The following is a 24,487-nucleotide window of genomic DNA, read 5'->3' on the forward strand; positions in this document are numbered from 1 at the left end:
TTTTTACAGGTTGATGTATATTGTGATCGGAAGTCACTGTCCAGGGTGCTGAAACAGTTACTGCCGATCGCTTAACTTTTTCAGCACTCTGGACAATGACTATTTACTGACGTCGCCTAGCAACGCTCCCGTAATTACGGGTGCACACACGTAGTCACCCGTAATTACAGGTGCACACACGTAGTCATCCGTAATTACGGGTGCACACACGTAGTCATCCGTAATTATGGGTGCACACACGTAGTCATCCGTAATTACGGGTGCACACACGTAGTCATCCGTAATTATGGGTGCACACACGTAGTCATCCGTAATTACGGGTGCACACACGTAGTCATCCGTAATTACGGGTGCACACACGTAGTCACCCGTAATTACGGGAGCCCCATTGACTTCCTGAGTCTGGCTGTAGACCTAGAAATACATAGGTCCAGCCAGAATGAAGAAATGTCATGTTAGTAAAACCAATACGCTCCGCAGCACACATAACATCTGCGGACTTCATTGCGAAATTTTGACTCTCCATTGAAGTCAATGGTGAAATTCCGCAATGAGTCCGTAACAAGGCAGCGACACGTCCGCAACAACCATTGTATGCTGCGGACACCAAATTCTGCACCGCAGCCTATGCTCCGCAGCGGAATTGTCCGCAACGTGTAAACGAACCCTACTAAAAAGCTGTGGAAGGCAATGGAGAAACGTGTACGCTGCGGATTTCCACTGCGGACTGTCCGCAGCGGAATTCCAGAGCAATTCCGCCACATCTGGTCATGCCCTTACAAGGCACCAGGGAGAAACTATGCCCTTTTTTCAAACCTGGGTAAGCTCAGCTGGTTTTCTTTCTTGATCCTAAGGGCATGTTCACACGGAGGATTTTTCTAGCTGAATTTCTGATTTCTGTTGTGATTTTGCAGTAAAAACTGCGGCGGTTCTGCACGCTGATTACTCCCATTCAATGGGGATAATCTGCATGTGTCTACTGGACATGGTTTTGTGCGGAATGTGCTGCGGAAACTGTGTCAAGAAGTGACATGTTTTTTCAGCGATGGGTTTTATAATTCCGCATGCTGAAAATTCTGCCCCGTAAAAACAGCAGGGCTCTATCCCATTGAAGTCAATAGCAGGATTTTACATTCGACATTCACACAACTTCGAACGCGGAAAACGCATCGGAATCCAATTGAATTTTCCTTTGTGTGAACAAGACCCTATCGTCCCATCATTCATTAACCAATTTCTTGGAGAGAGTGTATTCCCTGCTCTCTTTACAATGAAGTAATGGCCCTCAGAGAAAAAAGATGCTCATAATATTAGATCATCATTTTGTGTTAATGCTTAATGATATGAGACAAACATTTTGGCAGCGGATATCAGTGCTAGGATTATTTGTTTGGGTCTGTTTCATTGTGTTAAGGGAGGGTTTGGTTACTTATGTAATATTAGGTCAGTGTAGAGCTAACCATAGCCATAAGGCTGCTAGTACACGTAGGTTATGCTCAGGTTTTGTTTTATTCTGTTCATGTGGATTATAAATGCTCATGCTTCAGAAACCAACTAAGGCTTCGTTCACATCTGCGTTGGGGTCCCGTTCTGACGTTCCGTCTGAGCTTTCCGTCAGAATGGGACCCTGAACAGACACAAACTGACACAGACGGAAACCAGAGGTTGATTTCAATGGTGACGGCTCCGGTGCCCATGGTTTATGTCTCTGTTGTGCACCGGACCCGTCGTTTTGCTGGAAGCAATAGCGTAGTCGACAGAAGAGCTGTGTGTCCGCAGCATTAATTGACATGCTGCGGTTGAAGTAACAGCACCGTAGGTCAATTTATGTGCGGTCTTTACGGCGGCATTTTTCCGCAGTGTGGGGATGAGATTTGTTGGAATCTCACCCACACTGATGCTACTGTAATACGCTGCGGATTTTCCGCAATTAATCCGTTGCGTAAAATCCGCAGTGCTTACGCTGTGTGTGTTCCTACCCTAAAGCCTTGGTCACACCGTGCACATTTGTTACAGATTTTGTATGCATTTTTTGCACCGGAATTAGATCCAGGAGAGGAGACACTTTAAAGGCTATTTAAACCTTCAAAATCTTTTTTTTTTTTTTATAATAAAAAGGTCCATCGGTGTATTTTGTGAAACTTTCTAATTCATTTTTATTACCCGCTGACACTGAACCTGTCAGTTCTGCTGACCTGCCGGATATAGGATTCTGCGTAAGATACATCTGCTCTGTATACAGAATACAAAGCAGCTGTATCTTAAAAAGTAGAAATTATTTTTAATAAAAACTAATTATAAAGTTGCACAAAACACACTGATAGACATTTTTTATTATTTATTTTTTTTAAACTGCTTTTGAAGGTTTACATAGCCTTCCTTTATATATGTCTTCTGGTTAGGTTCCGTTCCAGTTTTTGGCTTAAAAACTATATGCAAAATCTGCATCAAATCTTAGTGAACAAGGCCTGAGGCTCCGTGGATACAGGATGGAAATGTTGTGGACTTTCCATGCGGATTTGCACACAGAAAATCCGCAGCGGATTTTAGTACCAGCCATGTAGAGGAGATTTGAAAAAATTTCCTTCACATGCTGTGAGACGTTTTCCGCACCGGAATCAGAGCAGATCTACAGCGTGCTCACAGCGGATTTCCCCCTTATCATTGTTGAAGGACTTAGGGTATGTTCAGACACATTGACCAAAAACGTCTGGAGCTGTTTTTCAATGGAGTCAATGAAAAACACCTCCAAAAACGTCCCAAGAAGTGCACTGCACTTCTTTTGACGAGCTGTCCTTTACGCGCCGTATTTTGACAGCGACGCGTAAAATAAAGGCTCGTGGGAGCAGAACATCGTAAAACCCATTGCAAGCAATGGGCAGATGTTTGTAGGCATATTAGGGGCGTTTTTTCAGGCGTAATTCGAGGTGTAATACGCCTGAATTACGTCTGAAACCACTGCGGGTGAACATACCCTAAAATCCGTTGTGAATCCGCAGAAAAATCCTTATGAAAATATGCACATAACACGTGCGAATTTTGCTGCGGAAAAGCTGGTACAGGCTAGTACTATAATCCACTGTGGATTTTTCATGCACAAATCAGCACAATAAAAATGCGGCATTTCCTTTCCACGTGCAGAGAGCCTTAGGCCTTATTCACACGAACGTGTGCGTTTTGTGCGCGCAAAAAATGCAGCGTTTTGTACGCGTTGCATATACCCTTAACCCCTTCCCGCTCCTTGACGTACTATTACGTCATGGCAGCTGTATCGTTCGCGCTCCATGCCGTAATAGTACGTCTCGGGAATAACGGCCGTTTCGGCCGTCCTCCCGACACATACAGGAGCTGTGACGCTGCTGTCTTGTTCAGCAGCTGTCACAGCTCCTACAGCGGGGACCGATCGCTGTGTCCCCGCTGATTAACCCCTTAAAAGCCGCGTTCTATAGAGATCGCGGCTTTTTAGGGGTTAAGCTGCCATCGCCGGCCTGCTACGCGATAGCGGCCGGCGATGGTGACTATGGCAACCGGACACCAAACAATGGCGTCCGGCTATGCCATAGACGGAAGCCTAGTGGGTCCTGACAACGTCAGGACCCACTATGCTTGCTGTCAGTGAGTAGCTGACAGTTCTAATACACTGCACTACGCATGTAGTGCAGTGTATTAGAATAGCGATCAGGGCCTCCTGCCCTCAAGTCCCCTAGTGGGACAAAGTAATAAAGTTAAAAAAAAGTTAAAAAAAGATGTGTAAAAATAAGAAAATAAAAGATTTAAAAGTATTAAAAGTAAAAATCCCCCCTTTTCCCTTATCAGTCCTTTATTATTAATAAAAATATATAAACAAACAAATAAACTATACATAATTGGTATCGCCGCGTCCGTAACGGCCTGAACTACAAAATTATTTCATTATTTATCCCGTGCGGTGAACGCCGTAAAATAAAATAATAATAAACCGTACCACAATAACAATTGTTTGGTCACTTCACCTCCCAAAAAATGGAATAAAAAGAGATCAAAAAGTCGCATGTACCTAAAAATGGTACTGATCGAAACTACAGTTCGTTACGCAAAAAATAAGTCCTCGCACGGCTTTATTGATTGAAAAATAAAAACGTTCTGGCTCTTAGAATAAGGTAACACAAAAAGTGAATGATTGTTTACAAAACGTATTTTATTGTGCAAACGCCATAAGACATTAAAAAAAACTATAAACATCTGGTATCACCGTAATCGTATCGCCCCGCAGAATAAAGTGAATGTCATTTATAGCGCACGGTGCACGCAGTAAAAAAAAAAAGAAAAAAAAAACAATTGTAGAATTTCTGTTTTTTAGTCACCACGCCACCTAAAAATAGAATAAAAACTGATCAAAAAGCCGCATGCACCCCAAGAAAACTACAATGGATTCCTCAAGGGGTCTAGTTTCCAAATTGGGGTCACTTTTGGGGGGTTCCCAATGTTTTGGCACCACAAGACCTCTTCAAACCGGACATGGTGCCTAATAAAAAAGAGGCCTCAAAATCCACTGGGTGCTCCTTTGCTTCTGAGGCCGGTGCTTCAGTCCATTACCGCCCGAGGGCCACATGTGGGATATTTCTCAAAACTGCAGAATCTGGGCAATAAGTATTAAGTTGCGTTTCTCTGATAAATCCTTTTGTGTTATAAAAAAAATGGTATAAAGAGGATTTTCTGACCAAAAAAAATGTAAATTTCACCTCTACTTTGCTCTAAATTTTTGTGAAACACCTAAAGGGTTCATAAACTTTCTACATGCTGTTGTGAATACTTTGAGGGGTCTAGTTTCTAAAATGGGGTATTTGATAGGGGTTTCTAATATATGGGCCCCTCAAAGCAACTTCAGAACTGAACTGGAACCTAAAAAAATAAATAAATGAGGCAATACTTCGCTTCTTACATTATACTGATAATGAGCCGTGCCCACCCCGAGATGACCCCAGTTTTGACCGTTTGTATAAACGGAGACCCCTATTAGACCGTTTCAGTGCCCGGTTTTCCCAAGCATACACCCCCGAGAAGTGTATTTCTATTGATGAGTCCCTGGTACATTTTAAAGGGAGGGTTCAATTCCGCGAGTACCTGCTGGGTAAGAGGGCAAGGTATGGCGTGAAGATGTATAAGCTGTGAGAGTGCATCAGGGTATACCTACAGGTTTAGGATATATGAAGGAAAGGCCACCCCCAAACCAGACTGCATCCTGGACTACAATAGGTACATGGGAGGGATGGACTTGTAAGATCAAGCCCTGAAGCCCTACGGCGCCATGCGGTGTGGTATAAGAAGCTGGCCGGGCACATCATACAGATGGCATTGTACAATGCGTACGTGCTACGTCGATGTGCAGGCCAGACGGGAACTTTCCTGGAATTTCAAGAGGTGATTATCAAGAACCTAATCTTTAGGGACCAAGAAGGGGGGGCACCCAGTACTTCTGGAAGCGAGCCCACACGCATCGTACCAGGGCAACACTTTCCAGGAGAAGTTCCCCAAACTGGCAAGAACGGAAAAAGTCAAAAGAGGTGCAAAGTCTGCTATAAGAGGGGGATAAGGAAGGACACAATATATCAATGTGACACGTGTCCCGAATAACCAGAGCTCTGTATGAAAGTGTTTTAAAATTTATCATACATCCCTTGGTTTATAATTTACCCCAATTTTACTTACCCTGATGCACTCCACACAGCTTATCCCCCCTCGTCTTTCCCCTCTGAGCCCTGCTGTGTGTCCAGGCAGCTGATAACAGCCATATGTAGGGTATTGCCATACCCAGGAGAACCCACATTAGAGTTTATGGGGTGTAGGTCTCCGGTCAAAATGCTCACTACACCTCTAGATGAATGCCTTAAGGGTGTAGTTATTAAAACGGGGTCACTTCTTGCAGGTTTCAACTGTACTGGTACCTCAGGTGCTTCTGCATACATGACTTCGCACTAGAAAATCCCCAGTAGGCCAAATGGTGGTCCTTTCCTTCTGAGCCCTCCCATGGGCCCAAACGGCAGTTTATCACAACAAATGGGGTATTGCGGCACTCAGAACAAATTGCACAATAGAATGGGGTATTTTGTTTCTTGTGAAAATAAGAAATTTTCAGCCAAAACTACATATTATTTGAAAAAAATAATTTTGTTTTCATTCCCAGCCCAATTCAAATAAGTTCTGTGAAAAAACTATGGGGTCAAAATGGTCACAACACCCATAAATTAATTCCTTGAGGGGTGTAGTTTCCAAAATGGGGTAATTTGTGGTGGGTTTCTATTGCTTTGATACCTCTGGGGCTCTGCAAATGCGACATGGCACCCGAAAACCAATCCAGCAAAATCTGTACTCCAAAGAACACACAGCGCTCCTTTCCTTCTGAGCCCTCCCATGGGCCCAAACGGCAGTTTATCACCACAAATGGGGTATTGCCGCACTCAGGACAAATTGGGCAACAAAATGGAGTATTTTATTTCTTGTGAAAATAAGAATTTTTGAGCTAAAATGACATATTATTGGAAAAAAATATATTTTTTTTAAATTCCCAGCCCAATTCAAATAAGTTCTGTGAAGAAACTATGGAGTCTAAATGGTCACATTACCCATAAATGAATTCCTTGAGGGGTGTAGTTTCCAAAATGGGGTCACTTTTGGTGGGTTTCCATTGCTTTGATACCTCTGAGGCTCTGCAAATGCGACATGGCACCCGAAAACCAATCCAACAAAATCTGGACTCCAACAAACATATAGCGCTCCTTTCCTTCTGAGCCCTCCCATGGGCCCAAACAGCAGTTTATCACCACAAATGGGGTATTGCCACACTAAGGACAAATTGGGCAACAAAATGGGGTATTTTGTTCCCTGTGAAATTAAGAAATTTTGATCACAAATGACATTTTATTGGAAAAAATGACATTTTTTTCATTTCAGAGCCCAATTCAAATACGTGCTGTGAAAAAACTGTGCGGTCAAAATGGTAACAACAACCCTAAATGAATTCCTTGAGGGGTGTAGTTTCCAAAATGGGGTCACTATTGGGGGATTCCTACTGTTTTGACACCTCAACACCTCTTCAAACCTGGCATGCTGCCTAAAATATATTCTAATAAAAAAGAGGACTCCAAATGCACTAGGTGCTTCTTTGCTTCTAGGGCTTGTGTTTTAGTCCACGAGCGCAGTAGGGCCACATGTGGGACATTTCTAAAAACTGCAGAATCTGGACAATACATATTTAGTAGTGTTTCTCTGGTAAAACCTTCTATGTTACAGAAAAAAAAATGAATAAAATTGAAATTCAGCAAGAAAAATGAAATTTGCAAATTTCACCTCCACTTTGCTTTAATTCCTGTGAAATGCCTGAAGGGTTAAAAAACTTTCTAACTGCTGTTTTGAATACTTTGAGGGGTCTAGTTTTTAAAATGGGGTGTTTTATCAGGGTTTCTAATACATAGGCCCCACAAAGCCACTTCATAACTCAAGAGGTACCTTAAAAAAAAGGCTTTTGACATTTTCTTAAAAATATGAGAAATTGCTGTTTATGTTCTAAGCCTTGTAACGTCCAAGAAAAATAAAAGAATGTTCAAAAAACGATGCCAATCTAAAGTAGACATATGGGAAATGTGAACTAGTAACTATTTTGGGTGGTATAACCGTCTGTTTTACAAGCAGATGCATTTAAATTCTGAAAAATTCAATTTTTTCAAAATTTTCTCTAAATTTTGCAATTTTTCACCAATAAACACTGAATATATCGACCAAATTTTACCACGAACATGAAGCCCAATGTGTCACGAGAAAACAATCTCAGAATCGCTTGGGTAGGTTTAAGCATTCCGACGGTATTACCACATAAAGTGAAATATGTCAGATTTGAAAAATGGGCTCTGAGCCTTAAGGCCAAAACTAGGCTGCGTCCTTAAGGGGTTAAACAGAAATCACCTGAAATCATTGACTCCAGTCAGCTGAAAGTTCGGTTGTGAATTGCAGGACTATTTTTTACAATGTCTATGACGAGCTGCATTGCATAGTAAGGGTATGTTCACACGGCAACGCCAAATACATCTGAAATTACGGAGATGTTTTCAGGCGAAAACTGCTCCTGAATTTCAGACGTTTTGACAAGTGCACGCGTTTTTCGCAGTTTCTTTTATGGATGTAATTGGAGCTGGTTTTCATTGGAGTCAATGAAAAACGGCTCCAATTACGTCCCAAGAAGTAACATGCACTTCTTTGAAGCGGGCGTCTTTTTACTCTCCGCCTTTTGACAGCGGCGCGTAACGGTTTGGAGCCGTTTTTTCGTCCGTAATTCGAGGCGTAAAACGCCTGAATTACGTTCGTGAATAGGGCATGTGAACATACCCTTAGGGTATGTGCACAAGACTTCTTTTCAGACGTCATGGAGGCGTTTTACGCCTCGAATTACGCCTGAAAAGACGGTTCCAATATGTCGGCAAACATCTGCCCATTGCTTGCAATGGGTCTTAAATGTTTTGTGCAGACGAGCTGTCATTTTACGCGTCGCTGTCAAAAGACGGCACGTAAAATTAGGCCTGCGTCAAAGAAGTGCAGGACACTTCTTAGGACGTAATTGGAGCCGTTTTTCATTGATTCTATTGAAAAACAGCTCCAATTACATCCTTAAAGGATGCCGCGAAAAAAGCGTGCACTTGTAAAAACGTCTGAAATTCAGGAGCTGTTTTCGCCTGAAAACAGCTCCGTAAATTCAGACGTATTTTGCACTGTCATGTGCACATACATTTATTTTCTGCAACGTCTGAACTAAGTTACCTAGAAGGGCTAGAAATGGCTGCTGCAGATTTCCACTGCGGACTGTCCGCAGCGGAATTTAACAGCAATTCTGCCGCATCTGAACATGCCCTTAGACCTTAATGTGTGAGTCCAGCCTAAGGGTATGTTAACACACTAGACTAAGGGAAAACAGCTCCTGATTTTCAGACTTTTTTAAGCTACTCGCGATTTTCACTGCGTTTTTTACTGTTTTCCATAGAGTCAATGAAAAACGGCCCAACGGAACAGAACACCGTTTTTCCCATTGAAATCAATGGGCAGATGTTTGGAGGCGTTCTGCTTCCGATTTTTCGGCTGTTTTTTGGGCGTTTACGGCCTGAAAGCGGCCAAAAATAGGCCGTGTGAACATACCCTAATTGTGAAGTGTCCCCTCCCATTACCTCAGAATTCTATAGTATGCTATATGAAATTTGGTTCTCTAAGGGTATGTGCACACGACCTCTTTTCAGACGTAATGGAGGCGTTTTACGCCTCGAATTACGCCTGAAAAGACGGCTCCAATACGTCGGCAAACATCTGCCCATTGCTTGCAATGGGTCTTACAATGTTCTGTGCAGACGAGCTGTCATTTTACGCGTCGCTGTCAAAAGACGGCGCGTAAAATTACTGCTGCGTCAAAGACGTGCAGGATACTTCTTGGGACGTAATTGGAGCCGTTTTTCATTGACTCCAATGAAAACCAGCTCCAAATACGTCCGTAAAAGACTCCGCAAAAAACGCGTGCACTTGTAAAAACTTCTGAAATTCAGGAGCTGTTTTCTCCAATTCAAAGTTGGCAAAATGCCAAAATTACATTTCTTACTCTTCGCGTAGTAAATTGTGATGTATTGAAAATGTCTGTTAGATTAAAAACATGATTCTAATTATTTTCAGAAAGATGTGAGAAATGGTAATTATTTTGCAACCAAGTCAAATGATATAAAGCTGTCATGGTTGCTAATTCCCACCAAAACCTATCACTAGCTACTGGTAGCCTGTAGGGTATGTTCACACGACAACGCAAAATAGGTCTGAAAACAGCTCCTGAATTTCCGAAGTTTTTGCTTGTACTCGCGTTTTTCGCTGCGTCTTTTACGGACGTAATTGGAGCTGTTCTTCATTGGAGTCAATGAAAAACGGCTCCAAAAACGTCCCAAGAAGTGCCCATCTTTTGACAGCGACGCATAAAATTACACCTCGTCTGCACAGAACATCGTAAAACCCATTGCATGCAATGGGCAGATGTTTGCAGAAGAATTGGAGCCGTCTTTTCAGGCGTAATTCGAGGCGTAAAATGCCTCCATTACGTCTGAAAATAGGTCGTGTGCACATACCCTATAAGGGATTATTGGCTCCTTATTGCCCTATCAGGGCATATTTAGCTAAAACAGATGCATTTGGATTGTCCCAGGTAGATGTGTTTGTCCAGCATAAGGCCTTATTCACATGAGCGTATTTCACGTCCGTGTTACGTGCATTAAAACAACGGACGTCACACGTACCTATGCAATTCAATGGGGCCATTCAGACATTCATTGTTTTTCAAACATCGTGTATCCGCTGTGTGAAACTCAATGTCTTATACTTGTGCGTTTTTTGCGCATCACGCACCCATTGAAGGCAAATCACGGACAGCATACGGACGCACATCCGTGTGTTGTCCGTGGTTCACGCAACAGTTGCTAAAGAAATGATAAGTAAAAGAATAACACCTCCTTCAGTTTGTTTTGCTGACGTAAAAAACGTGTGACATACGGATGACATACGCACGTTAACAACGCAGACGCGCCCTGTACACGGATATCACACGGAACCGCAATGCAGGAAAAACGCTGCATTTTTTTACACACGCCAAATGGACACTTTCTTGTGAATAAGGCCTAAGAGAATTAAACGCATCCAGTGAAATCAAAAGATTCCCATAACCTTTGATTGGGGTTGCCAACCTGATGCTTTTTCTTTTTTCAGAACAATTTATTAAAAAATCACGATCAGCCAACATTTTTGTACACAAATAGTCAAACCATATTTAATCCTAAATATTATAAATAATACACCGATCAGCCATAACATTAAGACCACTGACAGGTGAAGTGAATAACTGATTATCTCATTACAATGGTGCCTGTCAAGAGGTGTAATAAATTCTGCAGCAAGTGAACAATCAGTTCTTAAAGAGGCTCTGTCACCAGATTTTGCAACCCCTATCTGCTATTGCAGCAGATCGGCGCTGCAATGTAGATTACAGTAACGTTTTTATTTTTTAAAAACGAGCATTTTTGGCCAAGTTATGACCATTTTCGTATTTATGCAAATGAGGCTTGCAAAAGTACAACTGGGCGTGTTGAAAAGTAAAAGTACAACTGGGCGTGTATTATGTGCGTACATCGGGGTGTGTTTACTACTTTTACTAGCTGGGCGTTGTGTATAGAAGTGTCATCCACTTCTCTTCACAACGCCCAGCTTCTGGCAGTGCAGCACTGTGACGTCACTCACAGGTCCTGCATCGTGTCGGCACCAGAGGCTACAGATGATTCTGCAGCAGCATCGGCGTTTGCAGGTAAGTCGATGTAGCTACTTACCTGCAAATGCTGATGCTGCTGCAGAATCAAGTGTAGCCTCTGGTGCCGACACGATGCAGGACCTGTGAGTGACATCACAGTGCTGCACTGCCAGAAGCTGGGCGTTGTGAAGAGAAGTGGATGACACTTCTATACACAACGCCCAGCTAGTAAAAGTAGTAAACACGCCCCGATGTACGCACATAATACACGCCCAGTTGTACTTTTACTTTTCTACACGCCCAGTTGTACTTTTGCAAGCCTCATTTGCATAAATACGAAAATGGTCATAACTTGGCCAAAAATGCTCGTTTTTTAAAAATAAAAACGTTACTGTAATCTACATTGCAGCGCCTATCTGCTGCATTAGCAGATAGGGGCTGCAAAATCTGGTGACAGAGCCTCTTTAAAGTTGATGTGTTAGAACAGGAAAAATGGACAAGCGTAAGAATCTGAGCGCCAAATCGTGATGGCTAGACAACTAGGTCAGAGGATCTCCAAAACGACGGTTCTTGTGGGTTGTTCCAAGTGTGAAGTAATTAGTACCTACCAAAAGTGGTCCAAGGAAGGACAACCAGTGAACCGGCGCCGGGGTTATGGGGGCCTAAGGCTTAGTGGGCTGCGTAGCCACCAGGGACGTAGCTAAAGGCTCATGAGCACTGATGCAAAGATTCTTCTTGGGTCCCCCTCCCAAACTTCTTATGGCCGAAAGCCCGCAGCTTTCAGCTGCATGGCTGGGTCTCCTAAGTGACCAAACCATGCAGCACTAGCATCCAGGGGGTCTAAGGCAATAGCCCCAATACATATGCCCCTCAAAAAAATGTGTGTGCGTGTATGTATTTGTGTATATAGGAGACAGCATATCTATAGCACTACGACCCTATATCTATGGATACAATTATATACAGTGGCTCAGCAGACAGTAGCATACTTGATAGGATTAGATATAAGGCCCAGCAGACAGTATCACACATGATGGGATTAGATACAGTAGCTCAGCAGACAGTATCACACATGATAAGATTAGATACAGTGGCTCAGCAGACAGTATCACACATGATGGGATTAGATACAGTGGCTCAGCAGACAGTATCACACATGATAGGATTAGAGATAAGGCCCAGCAGACAGTATCACACATGATGGGATTCGATACAGTAGCTCAGCAGATACTATCACACCTTATAGGATTAGATACAGTGGCTCAGCAGACAGTATCACACATGATCGGATTAGATATAGGGCCAAGCTCGCTGACTTTGCGGCTCCAGCGCTGGACACAGGAAAGGTAAGAATAATAATTGTTTTGCTTTTTTATGTGTTACTAATTATTTTTGTGTGTTTGCGTTTGTTTTACAAGTTCGGTTGTTGGACTACTTCGGATTCGAGGACTACTTCGATGACGGCGTTTTTGTTATTCTCAATAAAATGGATAACGAGGTTTGTGGGTGGGATTATAATTTCAATTAAATATTTTTCATATGTCTTTGCATTTTTCTAAACTTTATTACTAACACCTTAGTAATGTCCGCTGGATGATTGACAACGTCCATTACTAAGGCGAGGCTTGATGTTAGACATGAAGAGGCTAAGGGTAAGGCCAGACAGAGTGTCGTTGTTGCGGTTTTGTTGCGTTTGAAAACCGCATGCGGTCAACTGCATGCGTTTTTGTCTCTGTAAGGGCAGATACAGACGAACGTTGCGTTTTTGCGCGCGCAAACAACGCAGCGTTTTGCGCGCGCAAAAAACATTTGACAGCTGCGTGTGTCATCCGTGTATGATGCGCGGCTGCGTGATTTTCTCACAGCCGCCATCATAGAGATGAGACTAGTCGACGCCCGTCACTGTCCAAGGTGCTGAAAGAGCTAACTCTTTCAGCACCCTCGACAGTGAATGCCGAACACAATATCGAAAAACCTGTTGAAAAAAAAGAAAAAGTTCGTACTTACCGAGAACTTCCCGGCCGTTGCCTTGGTGACGCGTCCTTGGTGACGCGCCTCTCAACATCGGGCCCACCTCCCTTGATGACGCGCCAGTCCATGTGACCGCTGCAGCCTATGCTTGGCCTGTGATTGGCTGGAGCTGTCACTTGGACTGAATTGTCATCCCGGGAGGTCAGACTGGAGGAAGACGCCGGGAGTTATCGGTAAGTCAGAACTTTGTTTTTTTTTCTACAGTTTCATGTATATTGGGATCGGAAGTCACTGTCCATGGTGCTGAAACAGTTTAACTCTTTCAGCACCATGGACAGTGACTATCTCCTGACGTCGGGTACCGATAATTTTTTTGCCGGGTTCGGCCAAAACGAGTTCGGCCGAACCCGGTGAAGTTCAGTTCGCTTGTCCGGCTTCGCTCATCACAAAGACACTCCGTTTGGATGTTCGGAAACATTCATTCATCCTTTTGACAGCTGGTGCGCTGTTTCAGTCGGTTCGCACGGAAATGCTTCCGTGCAACCTGCGTGGTTTTCACGCACCCATTGACTTCAATGGGTGCGTGATGGGCGAAATACACAGAGCTATTGAACCTGTCGCGCTTTTTGCGCAGCAGACAAACGCTGCGCAAAAAGCACGGACTGTCTGTACTGCCCCATAGACTTGTATTGGTCCATGCGTGCCGCGTGAAAACCACGCGTCTCGCACGGACCGAATACACGCTCGTGTGAATCCCCCCTTATGCTGCAGTTCTGTTGCGTTTTTTTAAGGAAATAATTGATGGACATTGTTTTCACTGTTGTTGAAGTTTGTTAAGTGCTTCCTGTATATAGTTCATTACAATGCATTGCAGATATGTTAGCAAAAATGCAAGCAGTTCAGCAACAACTTTGGCATTTCGCATGCGGTCGGACATTATGAAGATGCGGTCAACCACACAAAGAACACATTGTAATTTAATAGCAGCAGTCTGTCCATAACAAAAATGTCACCATTAACTTCTATTGAAAAATTACTTGCTGCAGTTTAAAATGCAACATAAACGCAACATAAACGCAACTTGGCTGCACCGTGTGGCCTTAGCCTTATACTAACCCCCATTATTACCCACCGCCATCAGGGGTACCGGGAAGAGCCGGGTACGATCCAGTACCCGACCATCTGTAGTGATAGCTGGGCACTGGCGCGGCCACAGGCTGGCAATGCTAGCCTGCTGTTGCTATGTTGCATCTGGCTGGTTATAAAAATGTGGGAACCCAACATCGTTCTTTCCAATTATTATTTTTTTTTTTTTAAATGACGTGGGGTCCCACCCATTTTTCATTACCAGCCAGATACAACACAGCAGCAACCTAGCATTACCAGGGTGAGAAGGGCCACTGTGTTTGGCCTTTCCCAGCCTAATAATACCAGCCTGCGGCCGCCCCAGTACCCGGCCATCAATAAAACAGATGGTCAGGTACTGGATCATACCTGGCTCTTCCCGGCACCCGTGTTGGCGGTGGGTACTGGGGTAATAACGGGGGTTAGTGTTTGTCTTTGCACCGCCTAACACTAAGCCTCGCCTTAGTAATGGACGCGGTCTATCATCCAGCAGCTATTAATGAGGTGATAGTAATAAAGTTTAAAAAAAATACAAAGATATAGACAAAACAGGTTTAATGAAATAAAAAAACCCACACAACCCTCATCAACCATTTTGTTGATAATAAAAAAAAGCCGTCATCAAAGTAGTCCTCAAATCCGACGTAGTCCAACGATCGAAACTTTAAACAAACACAAAAAGACATTAGTAAGGGCCTGTTCACATCACCGCTGCCCTTCTGTCAATAGCTGCACTTCTGTCGACTGCGCTATTGGTTGCGTCAAGAACAACAAAACCCTGTCACAATGGTGACAAGCGGAAACCTTTAGCAACGTTTCCGTCACCATGGACATCAATGGAGAGGGAAACGGAAGCTGAGGTTTTAGTTTGCCATTCCGTTGAGGGGTTACCCGACAGAAACCTCCAACGGAACCCCTCAATAGAAGGGCAATGCTGATGTGAACACAGCCTAACACATATGGTAGACTTAGATACAGGGCCCAAGTGCATGTGTGATTTTGTTTGTTGGACCCTGTATCTAAGCCTAAGGTGGGCTTAGATACAGAGTCCAGCAGACAGTAATCTTATTGTAATGACGGAGTAGGGAGACAGACAGGTGAGCCCTAATCTACCCGCCACTCAGTCCCTGCCTACTTGCACGGCCCGTCCTAGGCGACGGCGTACAACTGGGCGACGGTCACTACGCTCAATAAGTGCACGACAGACCAACAGACAAGGGTACACAGAAGCTAAGGAAAATGGGGCAGTTGCCCATGGCAACACCGTGAGCAACAAGAGTAGTGAACGAGCCGAGTCAAACCAGGAGTGTACGAGGTACCAAACGCAGAGCAGGAGAGTAGTCTGTAAAGCCAGGGTCATTTTGAAGCAGAGGACAATAGTACAAGCAGGAGCAGCAGAGCCAGGAAACAGAAGAATCACAGGCAAAGGAGGAGCAGGAAATGAGGGTATAAATAGACAGAGGGCGGGAGCTAGCTCCGTCTGGCCAGGCTGTGATAGGTTCTCCCACTCCTCAGCCTCCCAGCCTGAGTGGTAGCAGATCGAGTTACTCTAACAGATCTAGGCACAGAGATGCAGGCTGATTAACCACGGGCGTCGACAAAGAAGCTGTGTTAGGCAAATCCATTACACTTATACAGTATAAGATTACTGTCAGCTGGGGCCCTGTATATAAGCCTACCACATGGTGGGCTTAAAAGGGGTTGTACGAGCCCTGCTTCCCCTTCTTTTCCCTTACATGCTCACACTGTGAATCGCTGACATGTCCGTGACGGCGATTCAGTGTAAGAAAGTGACCGAAATGAAGGGGAAGTAGTGCTCTTACGAGCACTGCACCCCCTTCAAAACAGCTGATTGGCGGGGGTCCCGGGAGTCGGACTCCGACCCATCAGCTCCAGCAGACAGTGGTATTAAACTTACCCTCCTCTTCGGCCGCAGCAGAGGTCCTGACTCCATACAGGGTCAGAATGTTGTGCGCAATGCATAGCGTTGTGACATCATGCACTGTGCACAGTACTGTGACGTCAGGACCGGAAGGAGTAATGTAAGTACTGTCAGTTATTATAGTAATGGGGCCCGTGTAGTTTATTACATACGCCCCAGTTACTATAGTAACTTTTCATTGATGTGGTACGAGGGGCTACGGCCCCCCATGCTTCGGGGCCCTGTCGCAATTGCGACCACTGCGACCCCTATGGTTACGCCGCTGGTAGCCACAGACCCACGTCCATTTCCATGTTCACGTGCCCATTGCAGGCTCTTTAAGCGGTAGACAGGGGTCAGCATGGGCACTTTTGATGGCTCTGTGGCTACCAGCGGCGTAACCATAGGGGTCGCAGTACCCCATTCTGCTAATGTTATTCCCTAATGGCAGTGGCCTCTTTCAGCAGGATAGTGCCCTCTACACTGCAAAAATTGTTCAGGAATAGTTTGAGGAACCTGACAAAGAGTTTAAGGTATTGAGTTGTCCTCCAAATTCCCCAGATCTCAATCTGTTTGAACATCTGTGGAATGTGTTGGAAAAACAAGTCTGATCCATGGAGGTCCCACCTCGCAGCCTTCAAGACTTGGATCTGCTGCTAATGTCTTGATGCCAGAAACTACAGGACACCATCAGAGGTTTTTTTGGAGCTCATGCCTCAATGGGTCAGAGCTGCTTTGGCTGCATGAGAGGACTTACACAATATTAAGCAGGTAATTTTAATGTATGGCTGATCACTGTAGATGTCTGTAGCTTAGAATAATTATATGAACACATTAGCTGCATGTACTGTGACCTCTAAACTGATGTGTACTACAATCCTAAAATCTGTACAGACTCCTCCAACTTCAAAAAATTCACGGAAATATTTTTTTCAGACATTGGATTTTTATAAAATACAAACTTCTTTAAGTGGACCATCCCTCTAGAAGACCATTTTGGATGGTTATTTCAAAGATGTTTCACTGTATCATATTTAAAAACCTGCTTATCCAATCTTTAGTTTCTATCTGAGTTAAAGTTGTCGTCACATGAGAAACAATTTTGGTATATTGACTCCCAATGATTCTGAGAACTAAAGTGCTCAGACCCCATTCCTAACTTAGAAATGGCTGCCAAGAATAACTCACTAGGTCCCATTAAAGATTGAAGAACACAACAGCTAAGACTAACATACCAGGAGCAGGCACTACTCTGTTGAAAAATGCGAGCAGCCATAGTCAGGCAGACCACAACAGCAACCGATGATGATGAGGCACCAACTTGTCAGTCAGATAGTTCAGTAGCAAAGGTAATGTGCAGGAACCAACAGAAAGGAGGTCTTCAGGTGAGGACAGTAGTCAGGAGCAAAAAGGCAGTAATGGGACAGAAAAAGGAAAATCTTTAACAGATTTTTAGGTGGATATTAAAATCTTGAACAAAGACTGAATTTTCTGATTTTGCCCAGAATTGTCCTTTAACTTAAAAACATAACGTGACATATCTTGAAAACAATTTGGTTGGGAATCTCACTTATGTCACGCAGAACATATAATCTATAATATAACCCTTGTGCATTGCATTGGTCTGGATTTATTCAAGACGTAATATTTTACAGAACAGGACCATAAAAGTATTAGCTGTAGTTAGGCAATTTAAATCACTCAATTGTATGGAATGCTGGAGTGGTACTCTAGTAATTCCATATGTTCTCTTTAGAATAAATGGCTTATATTTATGTTAGCCCATTGGAGAATACTTATGACCTGATGATATGATTTTTGCCAAGAATTCTCTTATAGTCATGAGGGCAGTAACACATTATCTTAATTTTAGGTAATCACAGTCAAATGTAGCATTTTCATATTTATCCAACTGTTTGGGTGTAACCAACTGGAGAATATAACCTGGCGTCAGAATAAAGAGTGGGTTCTTTACAGCAAATCACTCTATAGCTGTCATGGAGCTACAAGTGCTGGTATTTATGGTGTCCAGGGTAGTTCCACAGAACTTGGAGCTGAGACAATTTGCTCATAGCAGTTGTTAAAGAGTTAACTTTAAGCCCTTGATATACCAATCTGCCAATTCGGTATACACTTTCGGAAGCAGACAGAAGAGACACATCTGTTGGTGATAATTGTATGAATGAAATCACATCATACACTGGGTAAATAACTTCCTAAACGCCATAATAATAGACAGACTGTTTTACAGAATCCATAGACAGTGATATTGAAAAACACATTTTATATCATACGTCCTGGAGACAGACTGTGATATCAACTGGCACACGGGAGTATCACTGCCAGATCAGACTACACAGTTTATTTTCCCTAGAACATATAGTTTATTTCTCACTGAGTCTTTTACCCATTAGGGATATATTTGTTTCCGGTTACCAAATCACTTTAATTAATAATTGTCAATGTAAAGTGTGAAAGCACTAGATAAATGATTATTGATGCATTTGTATCATCATTCGGTTCATGCTGATATACTGAATGAATCAAGCATTAACGGTTACGCGGTAGCTGGAAACAAATATATCCCTAACGGGTAAAAGACTCAGTGAGAAATAGATGATCATGTTTGGTGAGAAATATATGATCATGTTTGGTGAGAAATAGATGATCATGTTTGGTGAGAAATAGATGATCATGTTTGGTGAGAAATATATGATCATGTTTGGTGAGAAATAGATGATCATGTTTGATGGAAAACCACTCCATGATACAACATGTAAAAGCCATGGTAACACAGCATACCCAAGAAAGCATGGATTTTTTTTTTAGAATGCTAGGTGCCATAAACTATATAATCTCTTAAATATCCTGAAACCTATAAGATCCAAAATGTACTTCCTTAAAGGGATTGTCCAGGATTCGAAAAATATGTATTTTATTTTCCAAAAAGAGCACCACACCTGTGGAGTTGTTGCTGTAATATGATGTGATAGAACATCCCACAATCTTTTTTCTCACTGATTCATATGGAAGAAATCATCTGAGGCACATGGAGGTACAGTAGGGACAAGTCATTAGAGGGAGGAATGGAAATTTGCTATGTTTAAAATCAGTGGTCGGTGTTTCTTATGTTCAATCGGGGGAATCTGATTATTTAGTGGTTGTTTTTTGCTGTATATCTAAATTTAATTTGAAGTGTATAATCCAGAATTGATTTAATAAAAATATAGAGCCTGTATTGCATTGTATACTATAGGAGTGTTGTGCTTATTGTGCTGTTTTTTTGATATCAGGAAGCCGAGCAGACGTGCACACCTTTGAAATTCTCCTAAACATCTGTTTTAATAGAGCGTCTATACAGCTTGCAACTCCCTCAGGACCAATCTGCTGTAATGTTTTGGATCCCATCCAGACCAGCTGGCTTAGATGCTAGAATGATTCTTAACACACCTACAAGGTTTCAGTCCCTTAGATTCCCAGAGGCATAAAAAACAACTAAGCATGAATTTAAAAAAAAAGAAAAAGAAAACTTGAGAAATTTACATGCATCTTTGGTTAGTAAAATAACCTCAAGATGGTGCAAATAAGTGGAAATTCATGGGTTGATAGTTTCCCAAAAATATTTCCATCTACTTTCTGGATTTGTAGTGTTTTTATTTCTATATATAATTTGGGATCAATGAAATATAATGTTTTGTGTGTGTGCGTGTGTGTGTGTGTGGGGGGGGGGGGATACAAAGATATCCATTTAATATTTAAAACTTCAATGAAAGAAGCTGATGTTGTATTTAAGGGAAAACTTTAGACCAAATTCTGTTTAAACTGGGAAATATCTAAATACTGTATTATGTCCTGGATGTCTTAGGCTTCGTTTACATCTGCATCGGGGCTCCATTCATGGGTTCCGTCTGAGCTTTCCGTCAGGGGATCCATGAATGGAATCCAAACTGAAACAAGAGGAAACCATAGGTTTCCATTTATATCACCATTTCAATGGTGACGGTGGAAATTGTTTCCGTTCATGGGTTCCCCTGATGGAAAGGTCAGACGGAACGCATGAACGGAGTCCAGACGCATATGTAAATGTAGCCTAATACTTCAGAAACCCCTCTTGACCTATCTATGGATAAGCATATGTAGTTGCGTGCTCTTACCATGGTTTAGGAATGGATGTCGTAAAAAAGTGGCAACGCTGTCATTGTTGTTCATGACCTGACTTTGAAGGAGTAAAGGTTTGGACAACCCCTGGAACAACCCCTCTAATGATAACGGAGTAGGATCACCAAACTTGAAGTAGAAAGATTATTACAGAGTGTCTTGGACAGTTCAGTCAAACTCATCCACGATTGTAATGGCAACAGATTGCTTTTTAACTGTGAAGCAACTAATAGCTTTTAGTTTTAGCTTCCCTTTATAGTGGTAACGTATGTAATGTATATTAAAGGGATTGTCCTCTTTGGACAATCCCTTTTTGTTAGCAGGATGCCCCCAAAATAAGCTGATCACAGAATGTTACACTGCTGGATCCCCCTTTAATCAGATGTAATCTGAGAACATGGCAACAAGTGTTCAGTTTCCCTGCAGCGCCACCACAGGAGAAATAAATGATTACACAGTATCCAATAAAATCAATGGACTGTCCTTTGTGATAAACAGATCCTCCAAAGTAAGAAACACTCTTTGCAGCCACTCTTCACTCTTAGTAATTAATTAACTCAGATCTCCCTAGCAGAGTATATGAAAATAGGGTTTCTACAGGAGACAACCCCTTAAAACGACATATTATATAAAAAAAATTTTCACCATTAATAATTGTTAAAAAACATCTAACTATCATAGCGTTCCTTGTCTCTTGACATAAGAACTCTGTTCTAACATATCTACTTGGCTCATGTGATTATTGCAATGTCATGTTTTTATTTTTATAATTTACCAAATAATTTTTGCTTTGTATTGAATTGTGCACAAAACAGCAAAGTTAAGTATACTTTTGAAACCAACCACAAGCTTTTTCGAACTGGAAAAATTGCATGGCATCAAAGTAAACATTTTCCTACTGCACAGAGAGCATACATGTGATGCATAAGCTCATAAATAATATGCACATATGGATATACTTAGTTTAAATAAGAAGGGAATATCTGAGTCAAAAAGTTTTTTAAAAAGTTATTTCTTTGAAGTCCATAGGTAGAAAACTTTACAGGATGTCCATCTTTATTGTGGGTTACAAACTATGGCTTATTAGATGACTGGAAATTCTAAGATCAGGGATCAGGTGAAATTCATAGCAGTATCAGTTGTCTTCAAGATGCTACGGCTATAGTAAGCATTAAGTAAGAGAGAGGATTAGTTGATCAAAGTCAAGACAGAAGTGATGCAACATCTTATTTCTTGGCTATGATCTTTAACAACAAAGTATTTCAAAACTGACCATATGTCTGCTCCAACAACCATATGGAACAGTACATCTGAAAAGGTCATATAGTACTCCCTCAGGAGAAAAGAACTGTTAAACTCTCGATTAGATACTGAAGATTTTCATGTTGCACTTATTTTCATTTAGACCTGTTATTTATTCAGTCCACATCCTGCCATAAAAGGTCTACAGACAAAATTAGTTTCCCTGCATACTTTATTTATTAACCGAAAAATGAGGAAAAACCATGAAGTGAATCACACATAAAGTGTGCAAGTATCCAATTTATTATAAGTGCTCTCTGAAAGAAAAATTGGGCCCTGTGACGTTCACTAACCGTCCAAGCCAGAAGGCCATTTTGTGGTCAAATAAAAAGTAGCCTCCCCTCTCCAAAGCATAAAGGGCCCATTTTCCCTGGCAACTGCATGGGCTTAAAGTCTGAGGAGTCCATTTTTTGAGGAGCAGGGGAATGAGGAACCTGATGGCAACAATTCCCCCTTAGATCATGAAGTGCGTGCAATCAGTGGGATCACATCCCTTGTAATTTATGGAACCCTATGTGATACCAGTGCACCATGGGGCATTCTGTTTTTTTAAACTACTCAGTTGTTTTTTTTGGTGATGGTGAAATACCTACAGGGGTTTCCATTAGGCCCTCAGTGTACACCAGACCTTCATAATCCTACAAGCGAGTGTAGATCCGTTCTATACCAATGTCCTTTAGACCACTGATAAGAACATATGCCAAACTCGATTTTACCCCCAAAAAACAAGAAGTATAGAAAGTCTCCCCAGCTCAACATTTCAGGGTAAATGTTCCCTTTTCTTAAACTGTTGAGCTTTAGAACATTAATGGTCACCTTAACATTTGCTCACAGCACTTGCACCTACAATGTAGGGTTGGGTGAAGCTGTCCTGTCCTATGGCTAGGAAGTAAGCCCAAACTATAGTTTAAGATCTTTGTCTTGTACTATTATCTATTTTCTGATGACCTTCAGTAAATAGATGAATGATGGGCACCCACAGAATTTGCTTGTGCAATCTAGAATTTAGTTATAAAAATGATAGTACGTCTCTTGGTCCCATGACAGTAGAACTGCCCTATACCATGGTACAGTCACCAATGTATTTTTGATAATTGGGAGGAGGATTTCGAATTGCAACCTAGTGTCTGCTTTTCACTAACCATAACATATAAGGCAAAATTGTTCAATTTCTGTTTTATGGTCCAAACAAAAATTATTTGAGTAGTCTGTGGTTCCTGGTTCTTCCCAGGTCCCAAGGGTATTATCTTGTATCCTCTTTCCTTTTCCCCAGCTATAAAAAACACATTCAAGTACTCTCTGAGTCATTAACTGGATCATCTCCGTATTCATCATATGTTAGGATATGCTTCTGTCTCTTGGTTATTTGATGTCCAAGCATGTAAATTATCATGTCTTATATCTGTAAAAGAGCAATTGCCTAAACATAAAAGTGGTCTAACTTGAAATTACTCTGCAGCTAAAGAGGTTCTTTTGGAGAATATACCTATATCTAAAATATCTAATAAACAGTAGATGTGGTCCAATTTTCTAATGTAGTCTTTGTTGGTCCACAAGTGATGAACTCTGAAACTGAAATTTCCCCGGGTAATGTTTGCTTACTCACATCTTGTCCATGGATGAAAGACATCTACATAAATCCTTATGGAATTATCCCACATCCATTGACTTGAAGTAAGGAAACAATCATCCTCTTTCTGTTAGCTGAAGTCTCCAAAAATCGATTGTCGTAATAATTTCATCTACATCTTTGAACTCCCCGAGAATCCTTAATACTTCCTTCGGCAGTGAAAATTCCCTTTGCATATAGACAATGATAACTTTTTCTTCAGTTCACTGTTGCTACCCATTGCTATGGACTCGTATAATCCACATCTAACTTACTCCTCCATAATTTATATATCCTATAAATTCCATGAATTCTAATAATGTCCCCCCACAGACAATATATATTCAGGAAATGTGATATATATGACTCCAGACAGGCGCTACCACAATCCTACAGTCCTTCCTCTTTATTCTATCCACATGGCTGCGAACTTGTTTTATCCGCTTTAATTCTTTCCACCATCATGAACAAAAATCCAACATTATATGGACTTTTATTTGGTACAATGGTGTCTTCACCCAAAAATGCTGTAACTCATAGCAACCAATCACACACATAGTCATCAACCAAAGGTTCTTCTGGGCGCAACACTTTTTCTTTTAGAGCTATTACAATAGTTCTCTAATGTCTTTACCAGCAGAACAAGGGTTAAGAGATGTGGTGTGGTGTGGACTTTTAGAAAGCCCAGTGGGAAACAGATGATATGCGCTGAACGTCAGTGGGACGGAGCAGGCTTTGAATGGTTTATGTCAGTGATTAGCTTGGGCATAATTATATATTTTTCTTGGCATCTTCTCAAGTAATGACTTCACCACACCGTTGTACAGAATTAACTCTGGAATAAGAAACATTTCTGGGTTCACTTCTACATCCGCACTGATGCATCTGACAAATAGCATATAAACTAGTGTGACTGTAGCAGAGCTCTGCAAAATCAATATTCTCAACTTGGAAGAATGATCTTGACCCCAGTTTGGCTTATTCATAAGGCATGCAAAATTAATACAGAACTATATTACAAATGCAGAAAGTAAAGTTATGTAACCACTATGTGCTGGACATATATGACCCATACAACTGGAGGGCATATCATATGTGCAGCTTGAATGGG

General features: G+C 41.9%; 1 protein-coding gene across 1 annotated transcript in view; it reads right to left on the bottom strand.

Annotated features, from left to right (window-relative positions):
- ANTXR1 (ANTXR cell adhesion molecule 1) overlaps window positions 1-24,487 on the bottom strand; it is a 235,682-nt gene that overhangs the window by 189,667 nt on the left and 21,528 nt on the right. The gene's annotated exons all lie outside the window — the stretch shown is intronic.

Source organism: Rhinoderma darwinii, chromosome 3 (assembly GCF_050947455.1).
Source record: "Rhinoderma darwinii isolate aRhiDar2 chromosome 3, aRhiDar2.hap1, whole genome shotgun sequence".
NCBI lineage: Eukaryota > Metazoa > Chordata > Amphibia > Anura > Rhinodermatidae > Rhinoderma > Rhinoderma darwinii.